At 32.7% G+C, this 23,243-nt stretch overlaps 1 protein-coding gene and 1 long non-coding RNA gene across 3 annotated transcripts in view; one reads left to right on the top strand and one right to left on the bottom strand.

Annotated features, from left to right (window-relative positions):
* The window catches only part of LOC126744388 (leucine-zipper-like transcriptional regulator 1), a 126,619-nt gene that overhangs the window by 50,624 nt on the left and 52,752 nt on the right, over positions 1-23,243 (top strand). The gene's annotated exons all lie outside the window — the stretch shown is intronic.
* LOC126744395 (uncharacterized) lies at positions 15,411-16,872 on the bottom strand. 2 transcript variants are annotated; one of them, XR_007663144.1, is made up of 6 exons: positions 16,825-16,872; positions 16,553-16,637; positions 16,416-16,500; positions 16,144-16,228; positions 15,767-16,091; positions 15,411-15,695 (listed from the first exon to the last, which is right to left on the bottom strand). It is a non-coding gene; the product is annotated as an uncharacterized LOC126744395 (long non-coding RNA). The 2 variants fall into 2 exon arrangements; XR_007663143.1 differs by having other exon boundaries at positions 15,411-16,091.

The raw sequence follows: 23,243 nt of genomic DNA, 5'->3' as shown, positions 1-23,243 counted from the left end.
GTGCCACGTGGAAATCTGGAAAGTGGAAATATTAAATGTTCCCAAGAACGATAATCGAAATCTCAATCAAAAAATAATAAATATATTTGAGTAGGTATTCGAAATTAAATTTGACTATTCAAATATTCGAATATTTAAATATTCGAGTATTTAAATACTCAAATATTTGAAAACTTGAATATTCAAATTATCGAATATGCAAATATTCGAGTATTCAAATATTCGAATATTTGTTGAAATGAATAAATTTTTTTGCAAAAACTCGATATTTGAATATTTGAATAAACCGAGTTTGATTCCGAGCCTTAAAATGTATAGCACGATTTTCGCCAACGATTTCGCATGCAGTTACTAGGTGTTCTGGGGTCTCCTCCTCTTCCCCGCAGAATCTGCATTCACTAGTCTGTTCTAGTTTTAATTTCCTACGGTGTTCTCGAAGGTGACAATGCCCCGTTAAAAAACCTGTAAGAATACGTAGTTTAGTTTTAGTTAAACTTATTAGAGCTTTAGATTTGGGTTGATGGTTCCAAGGAACATTTAGGATTGCACCAACCCCGGATGATCATCCCAGAGGTCTTCTCTGAGTTGTTTCTCCATTTTTGAAAGCTCATATAGGTAAGTAGTCTTGCCTATGCCACAGAAAGGTTCCGGTCTCACAAACTGAGAGCCGGAACCCTTTTTTGCCAAAATGTTGTGATTTTTAGCTTTAAGCTGGTTCAAAAAAGCGAATATAATTTTTACTTAAATTTTGCGGGTAAAGAAAAATAAATTTTGCGGAAAAAGTCCTAGAACAAAGGGCTTACCTGACTCTGGCTCGAAGGGATGTCCTGCAAGGCCTTGCACTGTTTGTTCGGTAACATAAATGCCCAAAAGAGCTCTGCGGCGACATGCCAAAGTACGTGTCAATCAACGAGAAAACTTTGTTGCGGCCACAATTGACTTGACCCGGCGATTGATTCAGTACGAATGCCATACTCCGCGCACTCACGCTTCAGCCTCGATGCCGTAGGATTTTTTTTTAATGCGCATGAGTTTAAAATTCTTGTAATTTTAGTTAATGGCAAAAATAAATGTATGAAAACGCAACATGTTGCTTTCCTTGTTATCCTGCGCGCGCCTGTGTGACCAGGTACCCCAAATATTGTGACTTTATTTTTCTTTCCTAGCTGATTGAGTTTCTCTAAACAATCTCTTACCATTTGAGAACTGATGACATGAGTGATGGAATTATTATTGAACATCTACTTTTTAAAAAAGGAATAAATTTAATTTAAAATAAATTCTACACAAATTTGACCATCGATTAACTACAACTTTATTCGTCGAAAATTAATAGATGAGTGATTTTATATAATGCAATTTTTATGGAGCCTAATAATATTAAAATGCTTATTTTGTTAATTCAGGAATATTTATAATAATAATAATTATCTATGGGATCAACTAAGGTTCTTGGCCTGGTTGCATCACATAACTCCTCCCTCCTTAAGTTCGGAAAATAAGGGCTGCAATGGCTGCTCGTTTTTTCGACTCTCTTGTGAAGGGCCGTCGAAGGGGTCGTTCTCGTAGTGGTGGCTTCTATGGGATAAAACAGGCTTTTTCCATTTCTTCCATCCAATATACAGCAGGATTCCGCATATGAGGGCGGCAATGGATGAGATTGGAGCGATCCACGGGTACGTGGAATTTTCAAAAACTTGTTCGTTAGTGGGGAAATATTGACGTACGGGTTGGGGTTGAATATTTATAGGTTGGCTTGGAAATGGTTGTTTAGATATTGCGCCTGTATTATTTGAAAACTGGGGTTGAATGTTGTTATTTGGCATTGGAAAGGGATTTTGAAAAGAATATTGATTTTGTGGAGGAACAAAAGATTGTTGAATTGGTGGGGGCATATGGCTGAAATTTTGGCGATTATTTCTTTGGGGAGATGTTCTATTTTGGGGTGTATTATAAATTTCTTGTCGTGGAATGAAACTACGAGCATTTATTTGCTGTTCAATAAGTGAATGGTTTACAACAATTGAACTTGCGTCATCAATATTTTGGGGATTGTGTAACATTAAAATTGTTCGAAGCTCGCTAGGAGAGTTAGACATTAAAACAGTAACAGCTGTTAATTCAGTTTGCTCCATAAAAGCGTCTTTTGTACCTTGAGTTAGGGAATCATCAGCAGCGATTTTTAAGGAAATACGAGATTTTAAAATTTTTAATCTTTCTATAAAATCTAAAATGGGCTCTTTTCTAGATCGAGTTAAAAAATTTAACTGTTGAGAAAGTATTTGACGTTTTATTCTATCGCCAAATTTTTGTCTTAAAGCGTCTTTTATTTTGAGCCAGGTCGTTAGATCCGGTCTACAAAGTAAAAAATCGCCTGCTTCTTCGGTTAATTTAGAACATATTGAAGCAGAAACAAATTCTTTGAGAGATTCATCTATAGTGCCTATATAATATCTATTATAAAATTTGTCTACACTTGAAATAAAAAATTCTAGATGATCACTATTTCCTGTAAATGTTTTAAGAGTATGAGCAATCTCTTTTGCTGCTGTAAGGGTAGTCATATTTGATGAATTCGGTTCTAACGTTAAATTTGTTAAATTTACGTTTCTTAAAAAAATATTTGAAAGGTTTTGTGTAAGATTATCAATTTCACTATTTGACATTAAAATTTAACTAATGTAAACGAATTATCGCACTTTTAGTAAATTTAAAGTATACTTAATAATAAATTGCAAAAATTAAAAAAATAAATTCAAAATATACACACAACAATTATCATAAAATTAAATGGGAGTCGAAAGGAAAACTCACTTACGATTTTACTTCTCGCAACTGTGGTCTTCTTGCCTTGGGTTGGTTTCAATGCCTCAACAAACAGTTAAAACTGACGATTTCTTGGCTTTAGCAACGTTTTCTTGGACTGCTTGCACAACCAGGAATCTTTAAGACACCTACATGAACGACTGCGCCAGTGATGGAATTATTATTGAACATCTACTTTTTAAAAAAGGAATAAATTTTATTCAAAATAAATTCTACACAAATTTGACCATCGATTAACTACAACTTTATTCGTCGAAAATTAATAGATGAGTGATTTTATATAATGCAATTTTTATGGAGCCTAATAATATTAAAATGCTTATTTTGTTAATTCAGGAATATTTATAATAATAATAATTATGTATGGGGTCAACTGAACTTCTTGGCCTGGTTGCATCACATAACTGAGGCTATGAGTGCAAAAACGGACTAACCCTAATATTATTAAGTGCTAAATAATAGGCTTAAAAAAATACGAAAATGTAAGTGCGCAAAACCCTTTTAAAAGGACATTTTTGTAGTTCGAATTAATTCAATGTTCTTAAGAGTGTTACTTAAATTTGCGGAATTTGTTTTAAATTTTTGGATATGGCTAATATTCGATTTTTCTATGTGGGTTAGTCCACTTTGCATTTAAAATAGATTGGGTTTTTTAATGGGTTACTATAACTTAAGCTATAATAAGTTTTACGTCAAAAATTAGTAGGTAGTTATTAAATAAGTAAAGTTTCTTCTTCCTCAATTGGGCCAATTACTTCACCTCCAGTTGCTTGAGCGGATGACCTCAGATTTTTATTAAAATCTCGGTATATAGGAGGGATGAATTCCATTAACTCAAGGAGATATTTTTTTTTACCTTCATTAATGGCATTACTATTTGGGTATGAAATGGGCAGATCCTTAATTTCCTTGGACACAGATTTCCTTTTATTAAGATCTACTGTGTTAAAATAAACCTCTTTATTATTTGAGTACTTATACTGAATAGTATTGGGAAAATCTTTTCTAAACCTTAACCATTGGATTTCGAGCCACTCCACCTTTGTTTTTGTTTAAGATACTTTTCTGTTTGTTATGTTACTTTCAAGTTACTTAGTAGAAAAAATCTTGACTTTCTAGCATGTCTTATGACTGTATGCCAGTCTTAAGGTATAAATATATGTGGATGGAATTCCTTTTCTTTTTCTAAGATTCCGAAATCTTGGTCGCATGGTAAATAGGAATGACATAAATAATGGAGATGCAGTAATATAGTTACATATCAATGACATTTTTGTATTACCATTCTGACCACCACATTGGTCAGAATACATAATAAGTCCCTTCGATGTAACAAAGTTTTTTATGTAATATAACAAGATCCCACCTCTTGCAGCTCCCTGGAAGTAATACTTTCATCCCATAGAAACATGAACGAATTATTGGTTGCCATTTCATGTATATTAAAGCAGTAAGTCCATAACTTGAAATGCCTGTGGTAAGTACAGATGTAGGAAGAGTCTTCATTAGATTAAAACATAATATGACTGCTGCGTTTCCACTTTATGCCAGTTCAGTGTCTTTTCTTAGGGTGTCTCTAGAACATTGAGCCTTCCTTTGGTGAAGTTCCTTCTCAACTTCTTAGTGCTGCCTCTATCTCGTAAGGAAAAGGAATAAGTCGTTTGGTCCACTGTGCAGTAAATAGATTTCAACTTGACGGATAATATTCTACAATAAAGCCGATTTTGAATTTTTGTGGGTTAGTCCGATATTGCACTCATAGACTCAACTCATGTGTTCGATTTAAGTGACTGGGTGGCTAATCTATATTTCCAGTCACTTTTGCTATCAATTTTTGTAGAGAAATTCCTTACAAACTGATATTCCTTTTTAGCATGGCCCTTTTAGCAGCGCCCTCTACCGCCAGATGAAGAGGTTCTGGGTCAACTGTAGCCTCCAGTACTGCTGTTGGGCATGTTTTCATAGCTCCTGTAATCCACACGCATGCGAGTCTTTGCACTTTATCAAGTTTACGCCTTACTGTGCTTAACTCCGTTGAGTCTTGCCACACCAGTGCCCCGTAGGTTATTATGGGTTTTACCATCATGGTGTACATCCATCGCAGTATTTTTGGAGAACATCCCCAGTTTTTTCCCGCTAGATTTTTACAGATCATAATGGCTTTAGTGGCTTTATTTATTGTGATTGTTTATTCCAACTAAGTTTGCTATCCAGTGCCACTCCCAGATATTTTACTTCATTTGATGTATGTACTAGTTGTCCACCCAGGTAGATATCCCTAATTGATTGCATTTTCCTTTTACGAGTGAATGGTACAATGGTAGTTTTTGCCAAATTGATGTTCAGCCCTACTGATGTACACCATTCTTCCGTAATCCTTAAGCTTCTTCGTATGAGGTCGTACAATATGCCCTCGTACTTGCCTTTGACTATAATGACGATGTCATCAGCATATCCTATGCAGGTCATTCCATGGTTTGTCAATATTTAAAGAAGTTCATCGACTACTAGATTCTATAGTAGGGGTGAGGTTACCCCTCCTTGAGGCGTGCCACGAGTAGTTCTGATGCTTGTGCTTTGTTCAACTACAGTTGTCTCAGCTGTAAGTGTGGCAATAGGAAATTGGTTACATGTTAACTTAAATAATAATTAAACTAATATAAAAAATGTTAAAATAACATACAAGGTGGGCCATAAAGTTGAGCAGATTTGAAAAAGCTCGTTTCATTACGAATGTATATTTAAATTAAAATACATAGATGTGAAATAATTTTTTAATAAATGACGTCATCTAGATGTGCGACATCTCGACGTAAGCATTCTTCGATTCTGAACCTCAAATTTGGGAAAACTCGCTCACATATTTCGCGTGGACTAACAGTCATTTTCTCACTTTCACTCATCTACGCTGCTTGGCCTATAAATGTATGGTGTAAATGTATCGTTCAATATCGTCAGAGAAAGATTACAGTATGTTAAAAAATGATACGATATATAGGGTGTCTCCTTTTTCATAGGGACAGTATTGCTATCTCCTATACTATAAAAGATACGAGGGCGGTTAAATTAGAAAAAAGTTGCGGCATTTTATTCTGATTAAAAAAGTGTATTTAGATTTTTTATGCGACGTTTCGTTTTTTAGATATCATCATCAACTTTTTTTTTTAAATACGGACCTGGATTTTTTATTTTATATTTAAAAAGAATTTTTATTTTCCTTTTCAACAACGTATAACTTAAATGTCTGTCTCGACGTTTCAGGATAAAAATACCTTTTGAATGCGTATTACCTATTTATCTTCAATATCAAACATAAAATTTTAAAACTACAGTGCCCTTTTTTTTGTGGGTAAGAAAAAGAAATTCGAAAATTTGGTATGGTTCTTTTAATTTACGAGTACTTGCTTTAGATTTAGAAGGGGAACAATAAATGTGTAAATAAAATAGAATTTTACACTTTTAATAAGAAATTTTTTATTTACTTTACAAACAAATAACAAACGTGTATTAACCAAAAAAATAACAAAACAATACGATTTAACTAAAGAAACAACATTCTCTTTACATACATTAGGCAAGAAAAGTTGCTGTTTTTCTTGCTTATAAAGCAGTTTTTTAGTTCTGAGAAGAAATTAAGCAGTTTTTTATAAATAACATTTACACTATTTACAAAAAAATTTCGAAGTGACCCCCATGCATTTTACGGTCCTTAATTCTAAATTCTCTATTGAGCGGGTTAAGTATTCGGGCCTTAAATCTCTAAACGCAGCAGTGACCCGATGTGTTAACACCTCCATATTATTTATTTCACTGTTATTGACTTTATTTTTTAAAAATCCCCATAAGAAGTAATCCAGAGGATTAAGGCATGGGGAACGAGGAGGCCACCTTACAGGACCGTTTGTTCCTACTCAGCAATTAGGAAAATTTGTGTCGAGAAAATCTTGGGCAACAGCGGAATTGTAAGCGGCACAGCCATCCTGCATAAACCACCGAATACTTCTTAATGTTTCCAATGGAATTTCATCCATAACTTCCGTCAATAGGTTAATGTACCTTTCACCATTTAAATTTCCATCAATAATTTTGGGACCTATTAGCCTATTACCGATGATTCCGCACCACATATTAAGACTAAATCGATTTTGAGGCTTAGTTTCTTCTATTAAATGTGGGTTGTTTTGCGCATAGAAATGCTTATTTTTTCGGTTGAACATGCCATTATTAGTGAAGAAGTAGTTTCGTCGGTCCATAAAATGGTCGTAGAGAACATCGGGTCTGCAGTTAACATCTCTTAATACCAACGGCAGAAAACGAGTCTGCGTTCTGAATCACCTGGATGCAGTTTCTGAACCGGTTGGAACTTGTAGTCATGATACCTATGTTTCTTTAAAATTTATCCGACCATTGAAGGATGTATCCCACAATCAGAACCTATAATTCTTAATGAAGACTCCGGATAAAGATGAATTTGAGCTAAAACATTAACATCGTTGTGTGTATTCTTGGCACGGTATTTTCCGCGTTTTTTTAATACACATCCAAATTCGGTGAGGTTTCTTGAAACCAAATAAAAAGTTTTTCGCGCTGGAGCAGTTCTGTTTGTATATAATCTAGCATGCTCCCTTACTGCATCATCAACCTTTCGATAACATCTTATAAAAACATCGTACATGTCCTTTTTTTCACTATACCGTACCATTTTACAACTTGTATTTATTTTGTTGATATTGAACTAGGAAATTGCTAAGGAAACAACCAAAGCTTTTAAACTAATTTAAGAAACTAACTTGCGGCAAAACGTTAAAATATCAAAGTAATATTTTAATAATTTTGTTGCAATTAATAATAATAATTGTTGTCATAGCTACGACATATTTTTATTTTCATGGCCTACCTAAATAAGTCACAGCCGTAATAAATGTGACATTGTTATAAAGTTTGAACCGTTCGGCAAGCACGGTTCTATTTTCATTAAAGGTGGCTCTCCATGCAGCTTTGAAAATAGATTTTCGTTATCGAATATTAATATCGAACAAATCACATATCGTAAATTTTTTCCTAACCACATAAAAAAATATCAGCCGCAATTGATGTTAGTGAATAATATTAGCAGCTAACCCAACTCAACCCAAATCTGCCGTATTTTAATTTTGTAAATACTAATCAGGTCCGTATTAAAGAAAAAAGCTTGAAAATTGCTATTTTTATACCGAAACGTCGAGACAGACATTTAAGTTATACATTGTTGAAAAGGAAAATAAAAATTCTTTTTAAATATAAAATAAAAAATCCAGGTCCGTATTTAAAAAAAAAGTTGATGATGATATCTAAAAAACGAAACGTCGCATAAAAAATCTAAATACACTTTTTTAATCAGAATAAAATGCCGCAACTTTTTTCTAATTTAACCGCCCTCGTATATTTTATAGTATAGGAGATAGCAATACTGTTCCTATGAAAAAGGAGACACCCTGTATGTATATTCATAATACCAGAGTCAACTAAATTATCCGAATTATAGCATATAAGATCGAGGAGAGTTAACAAACCATTAGAGATTCTCGTTGGTTTAGAAATATACTGTTTTAAATCAAAAGTATCAAGAATCAGACTGATTAAAGTCTCGATAATATATATCGATTATAGCACCAATAATCACATTTATTGGAGAAACTTTTATGTCGCACAAATGAGGAACACATTACGTATAAATGTGATTTTAACAGCTTGTTTAAGTGAGTCCTTGGTAAGAAGAAGGTCTGTGGGTGTCTAGTATTAAGTCTAGGGCCCAAAAAAATACAAGAAAGGGCTGTCCATTAAACCGTTAATTAACCCATATAGAAACTGAACAAAAAAGATACTTCTCAGACGCAATGGATATGGATTAAAGCAGTCCAATAGCAGTCCAAACCTGCGCTGAACAGACTCGTCAGCCATTTCTTCATGGCTAACATCACAACATTAGTAAAATATGGTCTTAGGGTAAATTCGGAATCGAAGGTGATATGAAGATGAGTAATCTGACTGAGCCGACTTGAAATGGCATTGTTGCTAGAGTAGGTGTAAGTAATATGAATTTTTGATCTTGAATAACTGACCACACTATACTTCGCCGCATTAAGCCCTAACCTGTTATTAGCACATTAAGTCTCCAAGAAATCCAGACAACTCTGAAGAAATAAACAGTCATTAATACGGTCTATGTTAAAGAGTAACTTTAAGTTTTCGTCAAAAGCCAATCTATGGGAGTTGAGTGAGCTAACCAAATGGTCGATAAACAAAATAAATAGCAACATATGAATAGTTGAAGATAGAAGAGTTGAATGTTACTGGATTATGTTTTCTGGTATATGTAACAGTAACACAATTGTCAGTATTTAAGCGTATATTATTCTGAAAAAACCACAACAGAGACTATAAAGAAAAGGGGACCCACATTACTTCCCTGCAGAATTCCAAATGTTATGAATTTGAGTAAGATCTATCAATTTTTACTCTGTGTGTCCGATCAGACTATGGACAATAGATGGAAATATTATTTATACAATTTCACGTATAACTTTTAGCTAATCATGATCGCAATTTTACTTTGATTTACATTTCGAAGAATACATTTCTGCAAAATTTATTGAAAACACGTCGTTCCATGCATTCTGTAAATATTAGACATAAAACAGAAAGTTATTGCATATTTGCTTGCCTGCTTGTCGTACAACTTACATACTAGGTCCTTACTCAACTCGCTTTGGGATAAATTTCGATTGGATATTATAGTCTTTATTGATTGAATATTATTATATAATTTAAGTTTAAACTTGGATTTTTTCTTTTTTTTATACAAAGCAGTTAAAATAGTGTCACTTCTGGTTTAATCGGCCGAAAACAACTGCATAGGTCAAAACATGCTCTTATAAGCATTGTATTTTATTATTTATTTATTTATTTCTATATACGGCAGAGTCAGTTTACAAAAACAATAATTGATAATACAAAATACTAGATACTATAATAGATACAATATAAATGTAAATATAATACCAGACAAAATTATAAAATATATCAAGATAAAACCTCTGTACAATCAATAATCAACCGGCTAAAAACTTAACACTATCCAAGGAACGCAGGTTAAAGTCTAAGATTATTAATTTTTGATTTGAATGGTTGTAAGACGCTGGAAAATAGATCCAAACTATTATTGGCATTGTAACGATATACCAAATTCCCCAGCAAGTAATGCTGATCAAGGTGTTAAAAGAAAAAAACCTTATTCTGCACCTCCTCCTAAGCCCATGTTCCCATTTGTGTTTGGCCCCTCCACCACTCTTCCACCTCATTATACGAACACTAATGAAAATGCAAGTGAAATGAATGAAGTAAAACACCAATTAATTAATATTTTTGCTGACTTCCTTATTTATGTTATTAAACATTGTAATTCACTAGAGGATATAAGATGCATTGATTCTGACAATATAAAAAGTAAGTTATTACAAATTAATAGAGTTAATCAAAAATAGAACACAATATAATCGCCATTCATAATAATAATTATAATAGAATAAATATTTTACAATGGAATTCTCAATCTGCTATATCTAAGAAAAGGAGTTTAGAGTTGTATCTATACCAAAATAATATACATATAGCTCTCGTTAATGAAACCTGGTTTCAGCCAGGTGAAAATATTATTTTTTTAGGTTATATTATTTTGAGACAATATAGGGTAGATGGTAAGGCAGGAGTTGCAATTTTCATAGCCAAAAATCTTGCTTATTTACCTTTAGAATTTGTTCTTAACTACAATTCTGGTATAATGATATCTGCTGCAACAATATTTTTTAATAATGAAAAAGTGACATTTGCTTCAATCTACAAACCACTTAATATTAAGACAAGCTATAATGATCGGTTTAATAAAGTAAAACAAATACCTTCGCCATATTTTATCATCGGTGATTTTAATGCACATAGTAATGTATGGGGCTCTCAAAAAAATTACTTAGTCGGAGAACAAATTCTACGATTAGTAATATTGTTGTATTAAATGATATGTCGCCTAAAACTCGCCCCAATGAACTAGATTCTGCTGTTGATTTAAGTCTTACCACCATTGAATTGGCAGCTATGTACACTGATGTATATACAAGACATGTATATACACTGGACAATAGATGACTCCTAAATCACTACCCTATCCTTATAAAATTTGAATGCAATCGTACTATTCCATTAAAAATAAACTCTAAAGTTAAATGGAATACAAAAAGAGCCCAATGGCAAGTTTATTACTTGTTTATAGATAACCGTATTTCTAATAGCTAATAGCGTAGTACCTGATAATCTATAACCAAGGATAAGTATAGGTTTTTAATAAGTTGCATAAATGAAGCGGCAAAATTATATATTCCTATAAATAAATCTCACACATATAAAAAACCTCCTCCGTATAAACGAAATCCAACCCTGGAAAATTATATTTTATGTTCTAGGATTGAGACAGAAACAAAAAAATTTTTGAAACAAATAGCAAGAAAATCCTGATTTGAATAAAAATACAAACTCAAAGCAGTTATGGCTACAAGCAAAAAAAATGACTAGAAAAACAACTTGTTTAAAACCCACCAATGGTTTGAAGAATTTTTTGACAAAGTGACCCTCCCAACAGTCAGCCGAGAGGTGCAAAAAACCTATTTTGAGTACCCAAAAAACCATTTCCTGTGCAAACCTTTTAGCATTAATGAACTTGAAAGTTCGATAAAAAAACACTCGAAACACAGCTCCCGGAACTGACAACATTTAATAATGCTCTTATACCTACCTAAGAATGCAAAACAAATTAGAATGTTAGACATACTTAATGATATTTATTTAAATAGCTATGAAATCGACGATTTTCAAAAGGTAATTGTTGTTCCTATCCAAAAGCAAGGCAAGGACCCTAATGTTGGCAGCTCTAGGCCAATATCCCTTCTCTCTTGTATCTTAAAGACATTAGAAAGACTTATTAAAAATCGGTTAGAATATTGGTTAAAAAATAGACAACTCTTACCTAATAATCAGTATGCATATAAAAAAGGATTTGGTTCTTTAGATGCGGTAGCACATATACTCACTGATATTCAAAATTGTTTCTTAACAAATGAAAATCTAACTTTCTTGTTTTTGGATATAGAGGGTGCATATGACTCTGTTGACTGAAATATACTAAAACACAAATTAATAACATTATTTCTTATACCAGAAAATATTGCACAATCTATTATTTTATTATATTGCGTAAGAGAAGTTTTCATATGAAATGCTTAGAACGAAATAGTTGTCTCTAGATTTGTACATATGGGTTTACCCCAAGGCTCAGTTTTGAGCCCTCTTCTCTTTAACATGTACAGGGTCTTTCCCCATATATTGACCTACAGGGATAATGCGAAAAGTTAAAAAAAATTATTTAATACAAAACTTTTGGGGTTTTACTTAAAATTTTTGAATCCGATGTCAACATTTTTTTTTTCGTTTAGAAACGTAAAATTTTGACAGATGATCAGTTTTTTCTTATGGAACACCCTGTATATGACTTCATAGTTAAAAAGAGCCGAATTTTCTGATTTCAAATATATATAGTTGAACTATGTTTTATTAAACCGTTTCGGAAATATCGGGCTCCAAACTTTAAAAAAATAATATATTGAAGATCTTGGTAGGCGCTGCATTGTTATTGTTTAACATTTATTAAAAAACAAATCATTCAGATGACATTGTCATTTCTTATTTGTTGACCCATAAATGTTAAAAAATGCCGTACAGTGATGAAGAAAAATGTGACATCGTCCGTATATTTTATAAAAATAATAATAACGCAAATGCAGCCAGAGAGGAATATCGTCGAACCTTTCCTTTAGGTGCCAATCCGGCAAAAAATACGTTTAAAAATATAGAACGAGCATTTTGCATCAGGAAAACTCTAGGAAGAAAACGTCGGACAGTTCTTGTCGATCCAGAAGAAGAATTACATATTTTGCTATATTTCGAAGGTAGGTAAGTTTTTACTAATTTTTGAATACATTTAGATCTACGCTATCATGTTCGGGCCTTTGTCTCCCTTAAATTGCCCATCAAAAATGTTGAATTTATTTTTAGAACTCCCAAATCATTCCATAGAAGATGCCAGAATTTACTTTGATCAATCGGCCAAAAAAATTTATTCAACTTTAAAAAAGTATAAATATTTTGCTTATCGAATATTACCTGTTCAAACTTTTAAGTGTAGAGCAAAGAAATAAACGGGTGGAATTTTGTCAAGAGATGCTAGTGCTAAAAGAAGAAGATAATAACTTTTTAAAAAAAATTTTGAGTGCACCTTTACAACCGCGGGCATTTACAATCGAAAAAATGTTCGCCGAACCCCCGAATAACAAGGGAAATTAAGTTTCAAGAGCGGCAATCTCTACATGTTTGGTGTGAAATTTTAAATTACCAGGTCATAGGACCTATTTTTTATAACGGCAACTTGACGGGAGAGAGATACCTAGAGATGCTTACTTTTCAAATTGAAGCTAAACTTGAAGATTTACCCATAAGGCAATACGATCAAATAGTTTGGCATCAAGATGGTGCCCCACCGCATAATGTGTTACCTGTTTTGAAATTTTTAAATGAAAGATATAACCTGTGGATTGGACGAACTGGGCCAATTCGTTGGCCACCAAACAGTCCAGACCTGAGACCTCTTGATTCATTTCTGTGAGGTTACCTTCAAAATAAAGTTTACGAACAGAGAACTGAAAATGTCGAGGAGCTCCGCAGAAATATTATTACCGCGATAGATGATATCAATCAAAATCATAGACAATTTATAAGAAATACAATACACAAAATTGAGCAGGATTATATAAATTGTATTGATAATGGTGGTGGTCATATAGAGCAGTTATAGTTATAATTACGTCTAAATTAAAGTTTAACAATTGTTAAAATAATGTATCCTTGTCAACAAAAATATGCTAAATATCACCTTAGTAATAATAAATCTTCTGTTTTTATTGTTTCTACTCAATTCATTTATCTTAAAAAAAACGCCTAACAATAACAAAGCAGCGCTTACCAAAATCTTCAATATATTATTTTTTTAAAGTTTGGAGCCCGATATTTCCGAAACGGTTTAATAAAACATAGTTAAACTATATATATTTGAAATCAGAAAATTCGGCTCTTTTTAACTATGAAGTCATATACAGGGTGTTCCATAAGAAAAAACTGATCATCTGTCAAAATTTGACGTTTCTAAATGAAACAAAAAAAAAATTGACATCGGATTCAAAAATTCAAAGTAAAACCCCAAAAGTTTTGTATTAAATTTTTTTTCTTAGCTTTTCGCATTATCCCTGTAGGAGTCAATATATGGGGAAAGACCCTGTACACTAGCGACTTACACACCTTATTATGTAAATATAATTTGGTGCACTATGCTGATGATTTTTGTATATACAGTATTGATAAAAAATATGATCAATGTTTGAACAGTTTGTGTGACATGTTTAATATTATTAGGAACTGGTCAGTCATATATGGTTTTGAAATCTCTATTAAAAAATCAGGTGTATGTATCTTTACACGTCACAATACTCCTAACATAAATTATATTTATAGTTCAGTTCAGAGATCTATTAGAATCTTTGATGTTCCGCGAATAGTACGTGTGCTGGTGTTGCTTGAATTGTCACATGCATGTTTAAATCGCAAAATTTTATGTAGAAAGAGTCATAAAATAATATTCTAAGCGATATTTAATCATTCCATAAAATAAATAAATGTTTTAAGCATTTTTTTAAGAATTTATACATTTGATTCCTAAAATTTGACTACATGCGCCCACGTACTATTTTGTTAGACGTCTGACCTCAATCACAGTCACTCAAGCGTGAAAAGTTGCACAGGTCCGGCCTTAAAATTTATTTGTATTTAAATCTTTATTATTGGTGATCTTTCGGTTTAGTTTTATTTAGTTAGAAATTCAGGATAGTTGATAGCAAGATAATATTTTATTTAAATATAAGATTTAAGCACGTAAAATGAGTAACCAAAAATTTTAATTTAATAAATTTAGTTTTTAGCATCAGTGGGATGTTTATAACAAGTGATGAGAAAATAGGTGGTACGAATTACTTAGACCTATTTATTCTGTAGATTAAGGATTAAAGATTTACTTTTTGACACAAAAGGGACAAATGTTTTGGTTTATCTTCAAATTTTATAATTTCCTTTTTTTGGGTATTGAGATTTATTTTTATTTGGTGGTTATTATTAACGGGCATTTTGGCTACCACATTCAATGTCCTTTATTATTGGTTTTTTTAAATTAATACCTATTATGATATATTATTATAATCATATACTCATGAAAACCCTCATCTCTATATATTTAGTACCAACTTCTTTTTATAAAAAGTAATTATGTAGTCAGAAAAGTGGAAGTATATTTTTTAAAGTAAACTTTTACATTGAAAATCATCTAGCTGTCTATATCTTATGTGTGTAAAAGACACACGTTTTACTTATAAAAAAAACACACTTTGCATCCTGAATGTAATATTTATTAATTTGTTTGCCTCATATATAGTTATTGTGCATAATAGAAGAGATTAGATGAAAATTAACAAAAATAAATGCTTATACTAAAAACTAAAATTCCTATACAAAATCTTAAAATTACTCATTTGAATCTGACCCAAAGAGTTAATACAATTTTCTAAACTCAATTTTTCCTTGTTTTCTTTAGCAGTTTCTTCCATTAAGGAAGGAACCAGTTTTTTTGTTGCTGCTATGGATTTCAACTTTATCTCGCACAGTCGCAATAAAGCATTTAGATACTAAAACAGATTTAAAAAGTGTACACGAGTAGCAGAAATAATTTTTTAAATTAAATTAATAATGAATTTACAATTTTTGTTTAAATAATTACAACTCAGATGTAAAATAGGCTTTTTCTTCCGGTGAATTATGAAAGAAGTAGTCTTGCCTCTCTGAGACAGAACAAGGGTGGCAGTAACTGTAAAAAGAAAATTAAACTGGTTTTATGTCTCTATAAGATAAATCATGGACAAAAAATCATTAAATCAAAAATTTAAAAAAAAATCAAAAATTTAAACTTGTTTAATTAATAAAAAAAGGGTTTTCTTACTATGGCAAAAAAGGGACTTTTTCCCAGAGAATGCAGGAAGAAGCAGTCTTTATTGTATCGCTGAAGGACAAACAGAGGCAGTAAACTGTAAAAAAAAATTGTAATTTGTTTAATTAATAAAAAAAGGGTTTTCTTACTATGGCAAAAAAGGGACTTTTTCCCAGAGAATGCAGGAAGAAGCAGTCTTTATTGTATCGCTGAAGGACAAACAGAGGCAGTAAACTGTAAAAAAATATGTTAACTGGTTTAATTAGTAAAAAAAGGGTTTTCTTACTATGGCAAATAAGTGACTTTCCCAGAAAATGCAGGCAGAAGCAGTCTTTATTGTATCGCTGAAGGACAAACAGAGGCAGTAAACTGTAAAAAAAAAATGTAATTTGTTTAATTAATAAAAAAAGGGTTTTCTTACTACGGCAAAAAAGGGACTTTTTCCCAGAGAATGCAGGAAGAAGCAGTCTTTATTGTATCGCTGAAGGACAAACAGAGGCAGTAAACTGTAAAAAAAAATTGTAATTTGTTTAATTAATAAAAAAAGGGTTTTCTTACTATGGCAAAAAAGGTACTTTTTCCCAGAGAATGCAGGAAGAAGCAGTTTTTATTGTATCGCTGAAGGACAAACAGAGGCAGTAAACTGTAAGAAAAATATGTTAACTGGTTTAATTAGTAAAAAAAGGGTTTTCTTACTATGGCAAATAAGTGACTTTCCCAGAAAATGCAGGCAGAAGCAGTCTTTATTGTATCGCTGAAGGACAAACAGAGGCAGTAAACTGTAAAAAAAAATGTAATTTGTTTAATTAATAAAAAAAGGGTTTTCTTACTATGGCAAAAAAGGGACTTTTTCCCAGAGAATGCAGGAAGAAGCAGTATTTATTGTATCGCTGAAGGACAAACAGAGGCAGTAAACTGTAAAAAAATATGTTAACTGGTTTAATTAGTAAAAAAAGGGTTTTCTTACTATGGCAAAAAAGTTACTTTCCCAGAAAATGCAGGCAGAAGCAGTCTTTATTGTATCGCTGAAGGACAAACAGAGGCAGTAAACTGTAAAAAAAAAATGTAACTTGTTTAATTAATAAAAAAAGGGTTTTCTTACCATATGCAACAATAACTAGTTTAGCCACAGATCTTCAATTTCTGCATCAGATTCATCATTATCCCAATTTATTATGAAACGGTCGCCTCCATTCAAAATAATCTGATGCAAATTACGATATTCCTCTTCATATCTTATAATTTTTCCTCAGACTTTCTCCACTCTTCCTCTCCTAAATTCATAACTTCCTTAATCAAATTTACAACTTTTTTATCAAAATTTGGATACTTATTTTTCCTGCGAATTCTCCTTTTTAGTTGTCCCCAAATCAACTCGATAGGATTAAATACACAATAATATGGAGGAAGTCTGAGGACAGTATGACAATACTTTTTAGCTATGTTATCTACTACATACTGCTTTTCCCATGATTTGGTATTCACAACTTCCAATAATTGTTTCTTTGTATAAGATTCATTAAAATAGAGATCATGTTTTAATAAAAATGTCTCAATTTCCAATTTATGTGAAGATGTGTTTGGGATTTTCTCAGAAAGCCTTGAATGGTATGATGCATTATCCATAACAATGACACTGTTTTCCTTTAAATTTGGAATTAATGTTTTCTCAAACCAGGTTTCAAATATATCTGCATACATGTTTCTATGATAGTCCACATTGCACTCTTCTATTTTTTTGCCACACAATTTCAGTCCATCTTTCACCCAACCTTCTTTTGAACCACAATGAATAATGATCATCCGAGATCCTCTGTTCGGTGGAACATCTTTTAGGACACATTTGTTAGAACTATCAGTCCAACCCTTTTTTGCCATGTCACGTGTATCATACCAGGTTTCATCTAAATAATATATGGATCTTTCTTCCTCCCGAAATTTTTTAATATTTTCCAAATATTTTATACGCCACCTGATAATTCGAGTACTTTCCATTACAGCAGCCCTTTTGTTAACCATCTTAAATTTGAATCCAAGTTTTATTAGGTATCTCCGCAAGGTTGAGACTGTGAAATGTTTGTCCCTTGCCGATAAGGTGTCCTTAACCATCTCTATAGTTGGAACCTCGTTGTTTTTGTATTTAGAATACACAACTTCTCTTAGCAGTTTGGCAATGTCCATGTCAAGTCCCTTTGATTGTCCTGCATCTTTCCTTTTTTTTCTGTCTTTAATCCCTTTTTTTACAAAATAGCATATTGTGCTATATGGAACCCCTGTTAAAAACGCTGTTTTTTGCAAAGCACTACAATCATTTGTGATCTGAGGATCATTCCTTAGATTGTTATAGACATTTAAACAAATTTGTTTGGCGTCTGTACTTAAACAATTACGTTTTAAAACCCCTTGATTTTCCCCTATAGCTTTTACTTCCCTGGCTTCTTCCTCTGCTTCCTCAACACAAGAAAATGAACCATCAGAACTATATGAGTCTAAATCACTGTCCAGATCACTCTTACTGTTTTCACCACAAATATTATTGTCTTTTTTGTGCACCCACGGTCTCCATAAGCCGGCACAAACACTGTCCTCTTCATTTGCCAAATTTTCCTGCCTATTTTCCCAGGGTCGAAACATTTTAAGGTCTTTAAGTATAATATTAAAACAAATCCACAAACAAAAATAAAAAAATACACTTCCTCACATTAAAAACTGCAAAAAATTTAGACGAATACAGGCCAAATTCTAAGTTCTCCACTTTAATAAACGTGTAAAAAAGCAAAACCGGCAAAACACATCAAATAATAACCTCACATGACTCCCCCCCCCCAACTATTAAAGGTGATGAACCATCCAACAACTATTTTAAAGGCGATAGACCCATCCGTAAAGATCTCTTTAAAAACACGACGAAAATAATACAAAAACGGTCCAAAAATGTATCTGCGTACGGCCGCGTAATCCTCAAAATCAGTGGGATAGAGAGAGATACACAATCACTTGCACAACTTAAAATAGGAATCGCCAGATCGTAGGTGTTTTATCTTTGTTTAATAGACTAGCTAAAAAGAGGTGACAGTCTGGGAGTGCTGCAAGTGTTTAAAATGATTTGTAAAATGCTTGGATTTTAGTCCGCGGTCAATTGCGGCATCTGCGACACATCAAAGATTCTAATAGATCTCTGAACTGGACTTTACTTCACGAATGATATTAGATTACCTTACGTAAAAGCAGTAAAATATCTAGACGTAATTTTAGACAAAAAACTTAATTGGAGAGAATAAATCAACAGCATCATTTCTAAATGTGAACGAGGATTAAATTTTCTAAGATATGTCACTAACATTTGGTGGGGCTGTGATGTATCAACAGCCTTAGTTTTCTATAAGAGTTACATAAGATCAATTATATATCCTGTCTTTATGGTTCTGCTTCCAATAGTTTGTTATAGAAAGTAGATATCATACAATATAAAGCTATGCTCATTAGTTTAGGTACTGTGCGTTCTACCACTACTTACAGAGGCACTTAGTTGAAGCATTGGAGCCTCCTCTTTATTTGCGCCGAAGCATGCTTAGTGCTAAGTTCCTTATTGAACACAAATTCTTAAATACATATCTTCTATATGAGGTAAACAAATTAAACATTCAAGATTTAACAAATAAGTATTGGCTACATAAAAGCTCCCCTCCATTTTGTGAGGTTTTTCGGGAGATTTTTTCAGCGCCGCTGAAACATGTGTGGTTAAATATTCGTTTACTGATGAGCTCCATATTAAATAAAAACATACTTAAATTAGAATTATCACAGCATGATAAGAGTATACATATATACACAGATGCATCAAGGAGTGAAGAAGGCAATGGAGCAGCAATATACATCCCTGACTTAGACATTCAACTAAACTTGCCTTACAAGACTGTAACAAAAACTATGTTATACTATCGGACTCCACGTCTGTTCTTCAAGGCATTGAAAGGAGGTATGCTTGGTCTTATAAAGTTAACCCCATAATATGGAAAAACAAAAAACTTATACGTCGTTTATCCCTTTTTAACAAAAAAGTAACATTTCTATGGGTTAAGGCTCATACTGGTATTAAAGATAAATGAGCTGGTAGATTTGTTAGCCAAAAATAGTATTGCCGTCGGCAACTACATACCTGATCTTCCTTGTCTCATTGATATAAACGAAATAATTAGGAAAAATACAAATGTTAAGTGGAATGATATTTGGGAAAATATTTGTAAAGAATCTCCAACAAGTTATTGCAAATTAGTTCCAAAAATACTTTCTGCGTACTGGCATAGTGAACTAAACGTGCCAAGGCGTTTTAAAACAACTATAATTCGTATGAAATTAGGACATGCTTGCTACCCAGCACACCTTAACAAAATTAAAGTATTACCTACTGATCTGTGCACAAATTGTAATGTTACAGGTGACCTAAATCACATATTTTTTGAATGTAAAAAATATACTCAAGAAATCGAGATACTAGTGGTTAATTTACGCGTGAAATGTAAAGTGGCTAGTCCATTTAATATTATGCATTTATTAGCACTAGAAAATGCTAAAATATTTAATTATCTAGTTACCTTCCTTAGAAATGAAAGACTTAGTATTTAGTTTAGATTTTTAATTAGAATAGTTATCCTAGTTCCAAGTCTCATTCCCTTATGCTTCCGTGGTCAATATCCCTTGTATTGTATTAAGTAGCCCTGACAGATCCCAGCGGTGTGAAGTGTGTCTCACTGTCTTAAATGTCTTAGGATAGCATAATGTAGCTAAGAACCGTCCTATAAGTTAGATATAAAGTCGAAATTATACCCATTTGTAGTTACGTCATCCATACGATATTTTTGCCAATCAATATTAGGTTAGAAACTTTACCTTACCATCGCCTTCAGAAATTAGTTTTTAGCAGCATATTATTATATTTTTATATTCGTGTATATACTTTCATTCCTAAAAAAAAATTTAAAAAAATCTTGTAGTATTTATTGTATTATTAACAAACTTAACAATTAACAAATATTATTATAATTAATCATCAATAATGGGACATAAACAGCAAGTCCGAAACGGAATTGCACTTCAAATTGAGAATGTGATAGAGCGAGCCGCAGATGCAACAAAATTGAGCACAACAACCATCGCAAATATAAAGAAGAATGACAAAGACCGCAAAAACCAAATCTACAACATATTTTAAAAGTAGAATTCGGCACGAGCAGTAGACGTAACAAAACCGAGCTTACAAAAATTGTGAATAATGGTATAAAATTATTTTAACTCACTGGGAAAAATTTAAATACTGACAATTTAATTTACTTGTTCATGAAAAAAATGCTGCTTGAAGGAATATGTTAACACATTAAAATGAAAATACCATTCCAAAAAATAAAACATACAAACTCAAAAAAAACACGCCATATTGCATTACCAAGTTAATGAAATTGCAACGATATGATTAAATACTTATAGTACAGTATGTAATTAAAAAAGGCCAGAACTTTTAAAAACTATCCAAGTCGCTAATTTTTTGAGGGTCGATTGTATTCTCGAAGAAAAGCTTAAGTCCTCGGAATTGAGAGTCAAACCCCCCCCCCCCCCATTTTTTGGGAAACTCAAAAAGTTTTTCAAATCGATTTTGCGGCTAAACAGTGAGTCAAGCAGAAAAACTTATTGAACATAAAATGTAGAGCTTTTTGTGCTCTACAATTCATCTCATGGGCCCAAAGCTGTAGAACCAAAATTCAAAAAGTTAGGGGGCGCCAAAGTCACCAAAAATGACTTTTTTCATTTTTTCACTGAGAAACAATTTTTTTTTACCAACGCAAGGATTGCAAAAATGTAGAGGACAAAAATACCTACAAAATGCATGTCTTACTTTTTTCTTTCGATTTACCGTTTTTGAGATATAATGCATTTAATACCGAAATGTTTACTTTCGTGTATGTAGCCTGCCTCAGATGTTTGGCGAAAGCTGTTTTTCGTCGCCTAACGTTTGCGCATCATGAAATTAAAGTAGAACCTGAACAAAATTTCTTTTACCCTTCTTGACAAATTGAAAAAAGCCATGCAGATGGCGCTGTAAGTCCACGAAAATGAAATTTGCATAGATTAAATGTTATTTCACTTGCACAAAATGAATAATTGAAGTGATTTAGTAGAAAGGGATAAGAGAAATTGGTACATGGTTTACGGAGCACCAATTACAACAAAAGCAGAGGGCGTTGCAGTTGTGAAAGTGACCTGCCTCAATAATTATGGTTGCGTAATGCATGTAATGATAATTGATTACTGAATAATTGCATAGTACATGTTGATAGCATTACTTTTGCAAAATTCCATTCCCCACTTTTTTACTGCTATTCCATCATTAACATATTACTATATATTTATTTGAACACTTACCTGAATGTGAATATTTATCTTGAAACATCGTTTATGGTCGCCTGCGACCACTCGACACGACATTTCGTCCACGCATTGAATTTTTAAATTTTAAAGCATAACGAGAATACAGTGGGACAAGGTAGTTTACGAAAAATTTATTATACAATAAATAGTTCGAAAGCATACAAAATTTGTTTCAATTTTTTTTCGGTCTTCCTCTTCTTTTTGATTTCTTTTTGGTGGTTCTTCAACTTCATCTAATTCTAAAGAGCAGTTGGAAGATGTATCCGACATTGATGTTCCTTCTTCGTCCATTGCATTTCGGTTCTCTGAGGGGCTTCGGTATTTTGGCAATTTGAAAACTTGTGAAGGTAAATCATCAACGTCATTCTCTTCCAAATATACTGGGGCAATGTTGCTGCAGTTTTCTCCTGCACAGTACTTACAAGCAACAGAGCATATAAGACCTGCTTTGCGACATCCGCAGGCTGCCCCGCAGTCATTCATCTTGCATCCACAAGAAATTGCTTTCAGTATCGATTCTGGCGCTGGATCTTTCGAATTCGCTGCCGGTTTCAGTCCTTGATTTGTCTTCTCCCACCCCCATTCCAGTGGATCCATAGTGTGGCTCAACCACGACTGCACCTGCAAGTAGGCTCTGCGACTGTGGAGGTTTGCCGCTTCGACGGATGGTGGTAGCGCACATAGATTTACCTTGCTCTTAGTTTTTGCCTGCACAAATTTCTTGTAGCGTAACTCTGACAGCTTATCTTTTTGAGTATTCCCAAGATACAGACCCACAAAAATTATTTGTCCTGCATTTTCTATGTCTTTCGGATGAACTTTTCGT

The sequence above is a fragment of the Anthonomus grandis genome, chromosome 14 (genome assembly GCF_022605725.1).
Source record: "Anthonomus grandis grandis chromosome 14, icAntGran1.3, whole genome shotgun sequence".
NCBI lineage: Eukaryota > Metazoa > Arthropoda > Insecta > Coleoptera > Curculionidae > Anthonomus > Anthonomus grandis.
This window is presented reverse-complemented; position numbering and strand designations above follow the sequence as displayed.